The sequence below is a fragment of the Galeopterus variegatus genome, unplaced genomic scaffold (assembly GCF_000696425.1).
Source record: "Galeopterus variegatus unplaced genomic scaffold, G_variegatus-3.0.2 Scaffold5523, whole genome shotgun sequence".
NCBI lineage: Eukaryota > Metazoa > Chordata > Mammalia > Dermoptera > Cynocephalidae > Galeopterus > Galeopterus variegatus.
Window position 1 is genome coordinate 76,704 of NW_007731634.1, and position 14,499 is coordinate 91,202.

The 14,499-nt window shown below is 52.8% G+C and overlaps 1 protein-coding gene across 2 annotated transcripts in view; it reads left to right on the top strand.

The window, feature by feature from the left end:
* ADAMTS14 (ADAM metallopeptidase with thrombospondin type 1 motif, 14) overlaps positions 1 to 14,499 on the top strand; it is an 84,917-nt gene that overhangs the window by 35,292 nt on the left and 35,126 nt on the right. The window lies entirely within an intron of this gene.

Consider the following 14,499-nt stretch of genomic DNA (forward strand, 5'->3'; position numbering starts at 1 on the left):
TTTTTAAATTCCCTCCTCTCTTCCTAATTCTCTCTGACCAACCTCTCTACAATACAGATTCTGGCTACTAGCAACCCAAGGCCAACTCTTATCCCCATAGCTCCATGGTTAGAGACAAAGGAAGTTTTCCCTCCAGTTCCCAGGCACAAATTCCTGGGGCAGGACTCTGATTGGCCTAACTTGGGTCACATGGCCACCGTTTGGGCCAATCACTCTGTGTTAGAGAGGAGATCATCAGTTTTCCAAAGGTGGAGAAGCATTAGATGCACACATGGTCACTGGAGAAATTGTTCTGAGGTGGCCAGACACCCCGATTTGTGTCTGCTGTGAAATTTACCCCTCCAATACTCTGCATTTTAAAAGTATCTCTCTTGGCTTTGTTGTGAAGGTTATGCCTAAAGTATTTAGCACATGTCTGCACATAGCAAGTACTCAAGTAGTGCTTTCTGTTATGGCCGTTAGTGATGTTGCTTGTCTTCACGTAGATGTGAGTAAGTTGTTCTTTGTCTGAGTCTCTGAAGGTGAGTTCCTTAAGGGGAGGGACATTGTCTTATCCTTTTTGGAAACCTGACGGCACACAGCACAGTGTCCAAGGCCTGACAGGGATCCGTAAATGTGGAAGTGAATTGTGTCTGTGAGGGAAGCAGGTAGCCAGCATCCACTGAGATTAGAAAAGAAGGCAGCAGATTTCTGTCTGCAATGCTAGCACCAATAAAGAGCAGGGCTAGAAATCAGCTCCAGTTATGGGAGCCCTAGGTAGGGGGTGGGTGCCAGAAAGCCCGCCCCTGGCCACCTCTTTGTGTAAATACTTATTCTCCTATCCCTTAAGCCTGTTGTATGGCTTAGGACACAAAGAGCAAGGGCTACCACATGTAGCTGTTTGAGAAAGAGAGAGGGAGGAAGGGAGAGAGGATGACTATAAATATGCACACACCCACATGCTGGAACACTTGACCCCCCACCCAGACTCTAGGAATTGCAGGCCCAACCTAAGACCACACAGCTGAGTACTAATCCCATTAGTGGGATGCCCAGCCGAGAGCCGGGCTGGGCCCCAGGAGCCAGCAGGTGGAGAACAGGAGGAGGGGCCGGAAAGGGGCAGGAGGCCGGGGAGACCCCGGGATGCCCAAGTGCACTGGGAGCCTGGTCCTGTGGCCCAAAGCTGGGGCTGAAGGCCATAGATGTGTGAGACAGGTCCTTTCACAGTCCCAGACTCTTTCAGTTTGTTAAAAGATGATTTTTAGAAAAAGGTAAAATCACAACTCTCATACAGAAATAAAAATGTGTGTTACAAGGCCCGGCCCGTGGCTCACTCGGGAGAGTGCGGTGCTGATAACACCAAGGCCACGGGTTCAGATCCTATATAGGGATGGCCGGTTCGCTCACTGGCTGAGCGTGGTGCTGACAACACCAAGTCAAGGGTTAAGACCCCCTTACCGGTCATCTTTTTAAAAAAAAAAAAAAATTTGTGTTAGAGATTTTACTCATGAATGAGATTTTTAGTCATTAATCAATGACGGCATCAGGCACATGTTATAACTCAGTCAAAAGAGAACCCAAGAACCGAAACCATTATGGATCAGGGATTTTGAAATAAACGTGCAAATGGAGACAAAACTGGCGTTTCCCAGGGCGGAGGGGAGACTGTGTTTGCACGCTCTCGGTGATCTGCGCGCTGTCCATCGCAGGGTGGCTTCCTCGGGATCTGATACAGGCGGGGGGAAGCTGTGCCGCAGACAGTGCTGCGTTTCCACTGGAGGACAAGTTTTTACTCTGAAGGTGAGGCCCTCCTAAGTGTGAGGAGGCTGCGTCCCCACTCCTGGAGCTAGAGGGGTGGCAGCTTTTCTCAGTCCACATCCCTGGATCCTGGCTGTGTGATAATCCTAAACAGCTACGTGCTGGGACTGTGTCCCCCACCCCCTACACTGCGTTGTCCCCTGCACCTCACTTTCTGGATTCTGGCTGGGGCGTGGGGAGTGGTGAGGGTGAGTCGTCAGAGGAGTACCACAGGCTCTCTCGGGCGATACCCTTCATCCTTTCTTGCATCTTTCAGAGAAAGTCTTTCAGAGGTTCCCTTGGGCACCTCCATTGAGAATTTTGTTGCTCAGCTTCTTAAGTGACTCTTGATTGGGCTAAGATTTCAGCAGGTTCTGGAAGGGTGGAAGAGCTTCCTGGAGCCCTGCTCCCAGCTGGCTTTACCCCAGTCTTGGCTGTCATCCATTTATTTGTTCAGAGCCAGGGGCTGCAATGCTTCAGTGGGCCCTCCATGGTGCTAGGCATTGGGCAGGGTGGAGTGGGGTGTTAGGGCTCCTGTGTTGCAGGTGACAGGCCCAGCTCACACTAGCTTAAACCAAAGAGGGGCTCTATTGGAAGGAAGCTGCTGATGTGCCCACAGAGCCAGTGCAAGAGCTCCGGGACAGGACAGCTCCAGGGACCACAGGGACTAGGGCCTCCGCCCATTAGGATACTCCCTCCTTCCCCTCCCTGCTGGTCTGTGCTCGGTGATGGAAGCCAACAGCAGACAGGCTTTCTCCCATGCTGGGAAATGGGGCCATCTCCAGATGCTCACACGTCATGCTTTTAGGACCCAAAGGATAGAGGCATCCTTCCTGCCCTCCTAAGGAAGATTGGCCAGGGGTGGGTCCTGTGGCCATCCCTGGACTAATTGCTGTGACTAGAAGGTCAGAACCCACTGCTGTGTCGGGGGGTGAAGTGGAATGGGATATGTTCCCAGAAAGCAGGCAGCGAGGCATGCAAACAAAAGGATTAGCAAAAGAATTAGCAAGCGTAGTCCCGGCCTGCAGAGCGAACACTGCTGTGTGTCCACAGATAGTAGATATGATATTGTAGTTACCATTGGAGTCATTTTTTAGCAACCACTGGGAGCCAGACTCTTTCTAAACTTGATATCATTTACTTGAAGCCTCCCAATAACCCTATGAGTACCCTCAATGTCCTTATTCTCCCGTCTGGTCAGCTGTGGGGCTGGGATCTGAGGACTGCTCTGTCCTCTCCAGAGCTCACTCTTCCTGTGACCTTGTGCTGGGTGATACTGCCCATGGCTGATTACCCAGGTGTCAGGAAAGAAAAACAACTTTTGCTCTATCCTCTTACGTTCAGTTATGAAGGGCCTGCAAATTAACTGCAAGACTGATTGGCAAGGGAAGAGAGTTTATTTACTAGTTCCTCAAATATAGGAATGTTCAGGGATGAGAAACTCAAAAGGATGGTTAAAATTGGGGGCTTATGTACCTAATTTAGTGGGGAGAGAAAGGGAGAGGAAAGGAAAGGCTTCTATGGGAAGGATGTATAGGTTTCTTTAGGAAAGACAAATTGGTTTTTAAGAGAACAAATGGGAGATGAAGTTTGTGATAATGTCTGCTGATGTGGGTTCGAGTGGTCTGTCTGTCTTCTTTATGGCCATGAAACTCCCCTGAGAGGGGATTTCTGGCAGCTTCATTTCCCAGAAGGCGCTGTTTTCAGTCAGAGAAGGGAAGCTCTGGGAAGGCTTCCTTTTGCATCTGTTGAGTTTCAGATGTCTTCAGTTTAAAATGATATTTAATACTAACTCTGGGGTTCCAAATGGGTCCTTACACAGGCCAGGAAGAGGACCCCAGGAGTGACCCCAGGAAAGTGAATGAGGGTATGCGTGTATATCCTGGAGGGGCCGTGACCCTGTGCCAGTCTCTGAGATCGCTGCTTGGGGAGGGACTCCACATCTGTGGGTTCTGGGCCACTGGGTGCCCTTGGCAGAGCCTTACCAGACCCACTAGCTGGTCTGGTCTGAGGCCCTCTAGAAGGTTCTGAGAGGGTCAAATCAAGTGACCTGGCAGGTGGAGGGGCTGCTCTTTGGGGCTGTGGCAAAACGACAGAACCCACCTCTGAGTCGTGTTAAAGGCAGCAAAGGTAGGAAGGTAACGGGGAGGGAGGCTGGGGGCTTGTTCCCCATGCAGTGTGCGGGCTTACCTGGGCAATCGGAAGAGGCCTTTCCGTCGGTCAGAAAAGGAAGCATTTCTTCCCGCAGAACTAAGTGTGCTTTTGAAACTCGTGTTCCAAGGGCTTGCCCGGATGGGGATGTGATGAGTGCAGAAGGGTCTAGTGAACCGCTGAGGTCTGGAGCTGTGAGGGACGGCGTGCATGGTGGTGGGGTGTGGGGGTAGAGGTTCATGACTCAGGGGCCAGCTGCCCACCCGTCCTCCTTCTCTGGTGCCCCTTCCCACGTCCCCAGAACTTACTGCTGGAGGAAGGTAAGCCCATTTCAGCTCTCTTGGCCAAATTAACACATTCTAACTTTTGACCCTTGACCTCTGGCCCATAACTCACAGCCTTGGCCAGGGAGCGTCCTCAGCTTCTACGAAAGCCCATGCCACGAGGGCCTGCCTTGGGCACTCCTGTTTGGGTGGTCTTGGTTCCCCTCCCTTCTCCTCATAGCCTACTAGGAAGTGGGGGAGGGGGAGAGTACTTGTCCTCTCAAAGGTTCTGGAAGGCTGGTAGAGGCTGGGTCCTCTGCTCTCTGCTGGCTTGTCCTGTGCATGTGGGAACAGAAAGGGCCCTGGATGGGTGAGGGTACAGTTGAGGCAGAGCTTCCCACGAAGGCCCCGTTCCTCTGGGGAAGAGAGAAGTGCTCAGCACTGAGATGGAGCTGTTGCCTTGCAAACCTGCCACTGCCATCAGGCTCCGTGGGGATGTGGGGTTTCGACTTCCTGGGGGCAGAGGACAGCCAGCCAGACTCCCAGCCCGTGTTGGTGAGCAGATGGGCAGCCGGCCACCTCTCCCTCCCAGGGGACCGGCCTCTCATCCTGTCCTTTGTGTGGGAGCCTTTATTTGGCTGGGATGCTTGAAGCATGGATTCCTGTAGGGGATTTCCATGGAGTCAGTAAAGCACCCGCCATCATGTGACCATTTCTGATCCTAGGTTCTGGGGCCAGGGCTGGCCTGGCAGGATCAGAGAGAGGAGATCTGGTTCCCAGGATAGATGGTCCTATTGTGCTAACCCAGAGAGGAGGGGGCAGAAGCCGTTAGTGAAGCACTCAAAATTCTCTGATGAGGCCCTGGGCACCGCAGTTGTCAGGGACAGCTGTGACAATGAGTCAGAGTTGCCCTGACTACCCTTCTGCTTTTGTGTTAAGCTGGGAATGTGCTATAAATATTCCTGCAGCTCCAGATGGTGAGTGATGACGCCCCCTCATCCGTCCCTCACATGCTGATGGGCCCTTGACAGACTAGTCTTTTTTCTGTGCCTCAGTTTACCCATCTGGACCACTTTATTTATTTATTTATTTATTTTTTGTCTTTTTCCGTGTCCGGCAACGGATCGCAACCCTCAGTGTTGCCCCCGTACCGGACCGGGGACCGGCAACGGGATCGCAACCCTCGGCGTTGCTCCCGCGCCTCACTCAGCCAGTGAGCGGGAACCGGTCTGTATGTGGGATCCGAACCCTCGGGCGGGAGCGCCGCCGCGCTTCCCAAGCGGCGCACTTATCCAGTGCGCCACCGGGCCGGCCCTGGACCACTTTCTTTAAATCTCAGAACTAGGGAAACATTTCAGCCCTTTGAAACATAAGGGGTGGTTGTTTTCAGCATTTAGTGAGCACCTGTTGAGTGCCTAATGTCATAGACAGACTCCTGTTCTAGAAGCTTGGTCTGCAAAAACAAGCCTCAGTCCCATGGAATAATCAAGGAACCATTGAGGACAGTGTAGGAGCTTAGAGGAGGTGGCCGTCCCTGTTGCCTGGGGGGGGGGGAAGGACAGCTTTTTGGGGGGGGTTTGTTGAGTGCCTAATGTCATAGACAGACTCCTGTTCTAGAAGCTTGGTCTGCAAAAACAAGCCTCAGTCCCATGGAATAATCAAGGAACCATTGAGGACAGTGTAGGAGCTTAGAGGAGGTGGCCGTCCCTGTTGCCTGGGGGGGGGGGAAGGACAGCTTTCTGGAGGGGGTTGGAGCTGAGCCAGCCTTGAGGGAGAAAGGGATTTGGCGAGGCCAGGAGCTGCAGGCCAAGCATGGTGGTGGCAGCAGGCGGCACAGCAGAGCTGTGGGGCAGGAATGAGTGGGCAGAGCCGGTGTGTGGGGCAGGGGGCAGAGGCCCGCAGAGACCCCTCGCGAGTCCAGCTGTGGCAGGACAATGCCTGAAGCAGTAGCATAGGCTCTCTCTTGGTAGCAGCGTCCGAGGTGGATTTGGGGGAGGAAAGGATGGGAAGCAGAAGCATGAGGCTGCGACGGGCTAGTGGAAAGGCCCGGTCGGAGGGACTCTCCAGCCCTCTCCAGTCCTCACAGTGTCATCCCGGTACCTGCCGTGCATCAGCACAGAGCAGGGCTCTTCACAGACGGGATCCTTGAATCCTTGCTGCAGCCTTATGTGGCCACATTCCTGACCCTCTGAGGAGCTAAGCAACTGGCTCAGAATCTACACAGCTGGATTCAAACCCAGATCTGTCTGATTCCAAAGTTTGTGCTTTCCCCCCACTGCTGTGGCAGAACTTGGGGATGAGCAGCTCTGCAGAAGCTGGAGGAGGAAGATCCTCAAGTTCCTGGCCTGGGAGTGGGAAGAATGCTGCCCTTTTATAGGAGAAGCCTCTTCCTGAGACGGGTCTCCCTAGTGGACTTGGATCCCGAAGCTTGGACCCCTGCACATGTTCCTGCTCTTGGCTCCTGGCCATGGCTGGGCCTCCCAGCTGGGGTGTAGCAAGAATCAGGCTGTGCCTGGGCTTGCTGGGTGCTGCAAGGCGTCTTCTCCTTGCCTGAGGTGATGCACTGAATCTTTGGGGTCAGAACTCCCTTGGTGGACATGGGGATGCGGGGATCCTCCTAGGGCCTGGAGCAGAACATGGGAAGAGAGACAAAGAGTCCCTTTCACGGGTTCTCATCAAGCCAGTCTGTAGCCAGAAACTTCCAGTCTGTTTGTTCAGGACCCCTCTTGGCAGCTTCCTTGTCTGGGTGATAGGCTTGCTGCCCATCTCCGTTCCTCACTCTGCCCCACCTGGCTGACAATGCAAATGTGCTGGGGGTGGTTCCCAGGGAGACGCTGGCTGGCAACTCTGCCAATGGCAGGGCCGTGCCAGCTCTGCCCTGGCCCAGAGCCCCTTTCCCAGCCTGGGGCTTGCTCAGGTGGCCTGCCTGGGAGAGAGCTCAGTGTCCCTTCTAGACCCGGGAGGTTTTGGTGCAGATGATGTCAGAATAGGGTGGCTTCAGCCTGGAAGGGTGACACGTGTTAAATATTCATCATAAAAGCTGGTTTGGAACACCACGAAAACTGCTTTCATGCTGATGGAGAGTGTGGCTTTGGGGTAGACGAACCTCCAAAGCAGCTCATCCTCCTTGATACAAATCCTCCTCTTCCCTCTCTTTTTGGTCCTTTTCTCTTTTGTCTCTCCCCAAAGACCTTCCACTGCTTTTGCTAAAAGCAAAAACTCATTCACTTTAAGTCAGCGGTTCTTAACTGGGACATTGGATAATGTCTGGAGATATTTTTTGATTATCACAGCTGGAAGGGGTGGGAAGTTACTGACATCTAGTGGGTAAAGGCCTGGGCTGCTGCTAAACCTCCTACAGTGCACAGGACAGTCCCCTAGCTGAGAAGGACCAGCATTGAATCGTCGTCCGTAGTGGCCAGGCTGAGAACCCCTGACCTAAGTCACCAGCTCCAGCTGCCACACATAGGTATTTACATTTTTAAAGCAACCTCCCTGGGCAGAGAACGGTGCTTATCACGAGCGGATGGATGCTGGGAGCTCTGCAAGAGAGAAGTAAGGATGAGCATCCCTCACACGTGGCTCACAGCATGCTTTCACGTGCAGCACCTCACTCAGCATGCTGGAGGGCAGACTCCTGAAATCTGGCTTCTGGGATGCTCTCGTGGGTGCCTAGAGTGGAAAGTAGAAGTTTTAAAGTAGCAGACGCCATTGAGCACATGCTTCGTGCCAAGCCTTGTTCCAAATCCTTGGCATCTGCCCTCACCTGCCATCCTCGTGCCTCTGCAGGCTGTGTTTCCTTCACACGCAGAGGTGAGTGGAGTCGGCCTCAGAGGGGTGAGACCATGCAGCAGCCAGAAGTGGCAGAGCTCAGGTCTTTCCAGGTCTCCACACTGCTTCTGTTTACACACAGGCAGGCCAACCTGGGACATAAAGCCTGCTGCGTTTTGCAAATAGGTCATGGGGGATAAAGACTGAGCATTGTGGACTCGTGAAAGGGACTCTGTTGGTCTCAGTGGGTCTGTCCTTGTGCACTCTGGAGCCACCCTGCACAAACACCTGGGCATGAGGTGGGATGAGCATCTAGGTCCTGGGAGAATGCCCAGACCAGCCTGCAGGCTCTAGGGAGTCCTGGAGGCAGCCACACCTACAAGAAGTGTACTGGCTAAAAGGTGGCTTGAAGTGCTCACTTGTAGCGTACATCAGCCCTGTGAAATATAGAGCATGATCATGAAGTTGGTGGGGAAGAAATGGAGCAGCTGAGCCTGTGGCAACCAAGAAACAGATCAGGAGACTCAGCACCCTCTTTGCACCGCCCCGAGAGCAGCCTCTGCCTGCAATGCCTCACTGGTGACCCCAGAGGCAGGGCTGCTGATGTGGCATGTGAATGAGCATGGCATCCTGGCCAGGTCTCAGTGTCCCTACCCAGGGGAAACTAGGCCCAGCTGTGGCTACTGCATGGGACAGCCCCTGAGGGCTAGTGAGGGCAGGGATCTCAGGCCATAGGCAGCGGTAAATCGCTGATACACACCTACACATGTACATGCATGCTCACATACAATATGTGTGCCCACACACGTCCAGACATATGCACGTTTTTAATCACCCATGTGTACCACAGATGTATTTGCATAAATACATGCACCAAATCAGGTGTGCACACACAGACAAGTTCACATGTTTGTGAACACATACACAGTGTACTTACCATATTTCATCAGATCTAAGAGCCCATTGATTGCCAGATGCCTCATTACTTTATGTACTTAAGAAAGAAAAAAGTGCTACCAACTGAACTCTGAAACACTGGCACTTTTATTATCATCTTGTGGTACTTTTATTTTATACTTATTAGAAGAGCCCTTTTAGCCTCACTCAGACTTAGATCTTTATCACATGTTGTTACTCTTGTACATACACAGATATGACAACATGAGAAATCGCTTGCACAGGCAGTGACAGCCACACCACAACTGCCACCTGGTCAACAGGGATTGTAAATGTGAGAAAAGAGGAGCACCTGGACTCAGGGGAAGGCAGCGCGGTTCTTGGGGACCCTGGGTGTGGGAGCATGAGGCCTGCAGGGTCACCGCGTGCCCTGTTGTTGAAGGGCCAGGGCTGCGGAGCCGAGGGGCTGCTCCAAGGGCCTGAGATTCCACGTTGCTGTCGTCTTCCTAGGACTGAGAAAGGGCAGGAGAGGTCATTGTGGCCGTCCCGTCTTCAAGCAGCACTGGCCCATCCTTTCCCGGTTCAGAGGCAGTAAGTGAACAGCAGAGGCCCATGAGTAGGTTAGGCCTCCAGAGGCCTGGGCTTGGTCTCTGATGGGATGTGTCCTTAGGGAAGCTTCTCCAGCCCTTGGGGCCCCAGGCTGCAGCCTGGGCATTTCTGCCTCAGGCACCGAAAGTCTGACCCTCCCTTTCGGTGGGAAGACAGATGCTGAACTACCACGCCAATAGAGCTTGACCACAAGCCCCTGGCCACGCAGGGTTATAGGGAAACAGGGAAGAGATTCTTGCAACCACTTCCTGGCTGAACAGGGAAACCCACCTCCACCTGCATTTGGAAGGGAGGAAGCCTTTTTGTGATTGATCCAGAAGTTGAGGTGCATGTTTGACAGTGGAGAGAATAATTCGGAGCAGGTTCTGGAACCCCAGAGGATGTCAAGGCATGGGGAGCCAGCCTCTTCCTGTCCCTTTCCCTGCTGAGCCGCCCCCTTGCCCATTGCTTGCTGGCCCCTGGCGAATTCTCTCCTTTCCCATCCCTGGCTTAGGAGGTGTTTTCTCTCCCCCTTTGCCCATGTTCAGGGCTCCCCTCCCTGGCTCCTCTGGCCTGCTCTATCTCACCTCCATTGGACTGTCTTCTTCTCACCAGTGCGACTGCTCTTCTCAGCAAGACTAAATTATTTGAGGGCAAGGACTCTTTCCATATCCCCACCCTAGCCAGGGGACCACAGCTTCTGAAGTAAGGATGAGAAAACATGGATTGAAGAGCACAAGTGTGCAATGGGACAGAATGTTTGCAGTCAGGACTGCCTTGCAGACCCCGGGCCCTCAGAAGCTCAGTTTCTATCTGCTGCTTGTTGATGTTCCACTGAGCCAGGCTTATGGGCCCAGGGTAAGCACCTGCCTCCCTCCTCTGAGTGGTAGACTCTCTGCATCTTCTCTGCCAGGCCAGAGAAGCCCACCTTAGCTACCTTGCTACAGAAACTGGTTCTGGACAGCAGCTGAGTGTCGTGGCCAGGAATAGGAGTCTTAGAATCACAGATATCTAAGTTCAAATTCTGGCCTTCCCACTTACAGCTGGGTGGCCTTGGGCAAGTTACTTAACTTCTCTGAACCTCAGATTTCTTGCCTATGAGGCAGGAATAATTCTCTCCATAAGGTTGTTGTGAGGTTGGATGCAAAGCCCTTGGCATTGGTGCCCGGCACATAGTAGGTGTTTGGTGAATAGCAGCACATCTCTCCAACCCTAATACTTTCTACCCATTCTCTCCCTTCTGCTGTTTTTTTCTCCCTTGGCTAGAAAGTCCTGACCTTTGCTTGCTTTTCTGGTACACACCCAGTGGCTATCTCAGGCCAGTATATGATGTCGAATCATAACCTGGGGGGTCCTGGCAGAGATGACCTTGAACTTGACTCAGAGGTGGGAAGCTAGGAAACTGTACAAACTGTTCTGTCCTGTGGGTGTGTCTTGCACCTGTCCTGCCTTGTGTCTACCCATGGAAAGCAATTTCTGATCCCTGAGCTGGCTCCCTCACCTCACCTCTGCCATTTGGGAGTCAGTCATGGGCCGAGACTGATAGAACCAGGCCCTGGGTGCACAGCCAGGCTGGAGCCTGACAGGGAGCCACCTGTGTGTGTGTTCTGGAGGGGCCGGGGTCCTGGCCTCCCAGGTAGCCCATATCTCTGGGCTGTGGCGCCATGTGCCAGGCAGCCTCTGCAGTTCCTGCTGGGCATGGCAGCCCTATCCAGACACCTCCTTGGCCGGTGCAAAGCCTCAAGGCAGCTCTAGCTGAATCACAGACGCTGAGGTCCTTACTCAGGGCCTGGGGATAATAGGACTGTGTGCAGGTGAGGGTACCAGGGCACCAGAGAAGGACCAGACCAGGGGACTTGCAACAGTGGGGCCAACCCCACCTTTTCTTTTTTTTTTTTTTTTAAATAGGGGAGAAAGGGAGTAAAATAGAAACACTTTATTTTTATTATCCTTATTTAGTATAGAAAAGACCAGACTAATTCTGATTGCTAAATTCTGCTCCTATGCCTCAAAACGATTCATTCCATTTGTACCTTAGGCTTTCTTTTGGGGTCATTTTCCATGTTTCCTGCAGTTCTTTTAGTGAGGTCTGAGTAGCTTCCTCAGTTTTGATCTGATAATTCCTTCATTTCATCATGGTTCTTAAAAGATGGTTTTGCCGGTACACGATTCTAGGTTGACGGTTTCCTTGTCTTGGTGCTTTGATGGTGTTAATTCAGCGTCTTCCGTTGTTACTGTTGAAAACCTGTTCTCAGCCCAGTGATCATTCCCTGTGAGTGATCTGTCTTCTCTCTCTTGCAGTAAGATTTCTCTGTGATTGAGGTGTGTTTAGAGAGCAGTCCCCGAGAGACTGTAGTCACTGTCTGTCCCCGGGAAGGGAGCAGACCGCTCAGTCAAACTTCAAGGGGGAGACTTACGCCAGCGGAGGAGGTGGATGATGGAGAGGCTGAATGGGGCTTACAGCCAGAGAACTTTCTAGCAGCCAAGAGCTCCCCTGCTGGAGGTGTGTGAGCCCTGGCTGGGAAGAAATTCCCTGGCAGATGGGAGGTTGGTGTGCTAGTTCATTTGGTCTGCTGTAACAAAATACCATAAACTGAGTTGCTTATGAACAACAGAAATTTTTTTCTCACAGTTCTGGAGGCTGGGAAGTCCAGGATCAAGGTACCAGCAGGTTTGGTGTCTGGTGAGAGCCCACTTTCTGGTTCATAAATGGCTCCTTCTTGCTGTGTTCTCACGTGGTACAAGAGGTGAAGGGTCTCTCTGGGGACTCTTTTATAAGGGCACTAATGCCATTCATGAGGGCTCCACCTTTGTGATTTAATCACTTCCCAAAGGCCCCACCACCTGACACCATTGTTTTGGGGGTTAGATTTCAACATATGAATTTTGGAAGGACACAAACATGCAGCTGGCCTCAGTTACCTTGATTGCCAATGACCCTGGTTTCTCTTGGTGGCTCCGCATGGCTCCTGCCTTGCTCTCTCCTACCACAAGCCTGTGCCCATCTCCTCCTAAGGGTCTATAACATCTCGGTCCAGAAATCTTCCCAGCTCCCCCAGCAAGACTTCCCCGAGCCCTCCTGCCCATGTGCACACCGTTTCCCTTTCCTCCAGGATCCTGGGGTGTGGCACGAGCTTGGTACACCAGTTGCCTGAAGCCTGTGGTCTCCAGGTTGCTTCTGAGGGCCACATGGCCTCTCCCAATGGGGTGTTCCTTCCCGCTTGCTCAGCATTTGCCTCTAGGTCAGTTACCTGGGAGTGGGAGGTGGCATCAGGAGGCCCCGCCCAGCCTCTCACCAGTGTTAGACAGTTGAGCTCTCATTCTACCTCCTGCTCAGAGAGGCAGCAGCCCCCTCCCCAGTCCCAGTGTGGGGACCTCCCAATGTCCTGCACTGGAAATGACAGCTGTTAGAGCAAGAGTCATTGGAGGCCTGCCGAGTGAGGGACAGAAAGGAGGAATATGGCAGGATTCTGACAGGCATCTACGTGGTTCACCCTACAGCAGAGACACATGGAGGTAGGCAATGGCCCTGCATACTTCCAGATGCCCAGGGGCCCCGCAAACATCCCCACCGTAGTGTCCCAGTGACTCCACTCCTCTCCTGCACCAGGACAGCCGGCGGATTTACATGTGTATACATGGGGCACAGATGTGTCTATGTAGAGCAAGCATTGCCCGTGAACTCATCTGTGGTCTTTCAGAGCACATCAGGGAGGAACGTGACACTGACCACACCCCAGAGTAGAAGGAAGGCCACGTTCCAGTGTTGGAGGGGCTGAGAAGTCAAGGTTGTTTAAGAGTCAGTCTGTTGCAGATTGATTACCATTTCAGCCATCAGCAAAAACTGCTCAGGTTGGAATTCCATTAGGGGCATCTGTGTGTGTGGCTGATTGGACCCCTGCCCCCTCCACTCCGCAGTCCGTCTTAGGACAAGCCTGGGACGGGTGGGTTGAGAAAGACGCCGTCTCTTCACGCATTGGAGCATGTTGCTCCCACAGTGTCTTCAGTCCTGCTGGGGAGTGGCAGGGGTGGGGTGTTGGCAGGGGGTGGCTTTCCCACAGTGGGGGCTGGGCTTTGGTCTCACTCTTCGGTTGGGTTTAGACGTGGGCGCCAGGCAGGCCCGTGGCGGAAGCCTGATGCTGGCTGCTCTATAGTCTGCACATTCATGATGGGGGCAGCTGCCAGTTCTGGGCTCCGGGACGAGTGGGCTGGGGCTGGGGCTTGGTGTGGCGTGTGCTGCCGTGGCTCTGTGCCCACAGCCTGGCACCATCCTTGACTGGCCCAGGAGGGGTGTGTGGGCATGGGAGCAGGTCTCCTGCTCCCTCCTGGCTTTCCTCTCTTCCTGGGACTGTCCTGCAGTGTGGCTGGAGCACTGTTTCTCTCTATCTGGTAGACAACAGTCCCTTTGTGGGTTGTATTTTGGTTCCTTTGCTTACGAGTGGAAAAGAATTGAGGTGGCCAAAGGCCATGGGGTGATGGAAGTGGTGAGAACAAGAGTGTGAGTGAAACCATCCCGGCTCCTGGGGAGCCATGTGGGTGGCAGTCGGAGGTGGGCTCCATTTCTGCCTCCAGCACTGACCACTTACCATTCCTGTGGGTCCCAGTGCCTCGTGTGGCTCACATGCCAGCCCTGTCACAGCCATTATTATGCCCATTGTGCAGAAAAAAGAAACAGAAGTTCTAAGGGGTTACCTGCTGTGTCCCAAGCCACCCAGCTCATAAGAGGAAGAGCTGGGATTTGAATCTGGGAGCCCCAGTAGCTGCTTCACCTTTGCTGTGTACTGACTCGCTGAGTGAGTCCTTTCTCCTTTTGGACAAGTCACTTCTCTCTGAGTCTCTCAGAGTCCAAATAGGAGATTAGTTACATAAGTGGTGGCAAATCACATGCAGACATTAGAGATTATGCTTTTCAATATACAGAATAATGTTCCATGAAATAAGCAAAATACAAACAGTATATTCCATATGATTCCAATTTTGTAAAATAAGACACACACATACACGTGGCAGGAAGCATATTAATCATGGTTACTATACATCTGGCTAATAGTAG